This window comes from Urocitellus parryii, chromosome 2, assembly GCF_045843805.1.
Source record: "Urocitellus parryii isolate mUroPar1 chromosome 2, mUroPar1.hap1, whole genome shotgun sequence".
Taxonomy (NCBI): domain Eukaryota; kingdom Metazoa; phylum Chordata; class Mammalia; order Rodentia; family Sciuridae; genus Urocitellus; species Urocitellus parryii.
This window is the reverse complement of record NC_135532.1, coordinates 136,487,693-136,489,984: the sequence shown is the minus strand read 5'-3', so window position 1 is coordinate 136,489,984 and position 2,292 is coordinate 136,487,693. Positions and strand designations below refer to the sequence as shown.

Sequence of the window (2,292 nt, the reverse complement as noted above, 5' to 3'; positions counted from 1 at the left end):
GCATAGGAGCTTTGTCATTTTGATATCCCTGGATATTACTTTCTTTTCTTGGACATGTATTATAGTAGACATGTCTGAGACTAACCTTTTATTTCTGACACAGGTATGTGACTTGCTTTTACCTCTCTGAATACATGGTCAATTTTTATGTATCTTTAAAATTCTTAATCAAGAAGTATCTTTTTTTTTGAAAGAAGAGAATGCTTTTATTAATCACAACATAAAACTGACATGGAATCCTACTAGAATTGAACCAGGATAAATAATGCTGTTATAAAATTTACATTTCTCACATTCAAGGGGAAACTATTACATATTAGGGCTCTTCTGGGTGTTATGAACTAATTTCAGCAAAAACTTTATTTTAAAAAATAGTAAGTAGCAATTAATATATATTTTTAAACTGTGTGAAGATAAAGTTAGAAAGGCAACTGGTAAAACCAGCAGAATTAGAATCATTTTGTTTGACATAAAGAACCACATTTCCTTTTTAGCTGTTATATCTGCATGTTTTTCGTTGATAAGGTGAGTGCTGGCTATGGGTGCCACATGATTAGTAATTTTCTTCTTCAGTAACAAATACTTGACTAATCTAGACTCAGGTAAATTTTCTTTCCTTATTTTGCTCTTTTGGAGCAGAAACAAATTTATCTTTTGTACCAAGGGAGGCAAATATGAAATACAGCTATTGTAACTCTTCTAACTCGCCATTAAACAAGGGAAATGAATTGTTAAGAATGTCTCTGAAGTATTTCCAGTATTTAAAATAGGCCTCTGAATAATTTTCAAAACTAAGTTCTCATTTTGGTATAGGATTTGATAATCATAACACATTTGATCTGTATTCTTCTATCAACTACAATTTGCCCTCAATGTGGGTTACTGTTAGGGTCTCAAACTATGTCTACATATAGAGCATCTTTAAATAAGTTTCTTCACTGAACTTAAGACTCTTTTCCCCCTCACTTATGTGCCCATGAAAATTAATGACCATACACATACATATACTTGCATACATATGTACGTATAGAAGTAAGTTACTTTGCCATTAGAATAAAACTAGACACTAGGGGGACAACTCTGAGGAACAGTTTGGTCTTCTATGGAAGTTTCCCCTATGCTGAGGAAGGCAGGTATAGTTCGCTGAAGGATGTGATGAGGCTGTAGTAAGTTTTCTCATCATCTGTCAATCCTGCATTGCCAGGTCTCACCACCACAGCTACACGCACACCTGCTTCTTCAGCAGTACTGGCCTCTAAAGTAATATCTGTTAGAAACAAGATGTTGTTGGTTGAGCATCCAATGCTATTTGCAATCTTTTTGTAACTCTCACTCTCTACTTTGTGTCCAATTTTGGTATCAAAGTGACCATCAAAAAGCTCAAGAATATTCCCCTCTGTAGAATGCCCAAATAATAGTTTCTGAGCCTCCACACTTCCAGAAGAATAGATATACACCTTCATTCCATCTTCTCTCCACTTCCTGACTGCTGGAACTACATCTTCAAAGAACTCTGCTTTCATGTGTCCAGCTGTGAATGCTGCCCTCCACATGTGGCCCTGCAGTTGTTTGAGTGCTGTGGTCTTTCGGTCCAGAGACATCTGCCAGCACACATTATTTACAACGGCCTGGATTATCTGTTGTAGTTCATCTACCCCATTTCCAGATGCTGCAGGGATTGGAATAGCCCCATCCAGGTGGGCATCTTCTTCAGTCTGTTTTCTCAAAAGATTGACATCCTGCTGGCACTCCTCTTCTTCCCAATGTGTCTGCAGATACTCTTTAACATTTTCTTTGATGTAAGGAAATAAAATGTCCTTCACGAAAGCAATCGGGGTTGTGGTACCTGCGATATCTAACAAGATCACAGTGACTTTGGCGGGCACCGAAAACACGACCATTTCCCTCCCAGATGTTACCACGGAAATCGGAAGGCTGGTAGGGAGGGTGGAGGGCGGCGCCGGCTGCGCCTCAAGACAGTCTCAGGCTTGCGAGAGCCCCGCAGCAACCTCGGAGGTGGCGACCTCGTGGGGTCTGAAGCGCGCAAGAAAGGATACCTCCGCGGACTAGCAAGTGGAGAGGACCGCCGTCCAGGGGTCAGAACTAAACGAGGCAGCGAAGCAGGCCCAGACCACGTGGGCAGGAAAAGGGGCGGTTCTCGTGGGTTCCTGAGGTGGTAGGGGAAGAGGCGCTGGTGTTGCCATCAGGAAGTATCTTGATGTGGAGCATAGTGTATCAATTTCCACTGAGCCCTCTTCTATTTTTTTGTTTTCCAGATTGAGATTTTATTAT

General features: G+C 40.5%; 1 pseudogene; it reads right to left on the bottom strand.

Annotated features, from left to right (window-relative positions):
- Positions 1-1,115: 1,115 nt before the first annotated feature.
- LOC144253411 (enolase-phosphatase E1 pseudogene) lies at positions 1,116-1,974 on the bottom strand (annotated as a pseudogene).
- Between the last annotated feature and the right edge of the window lie 318 nt (positions 1,975-2,292).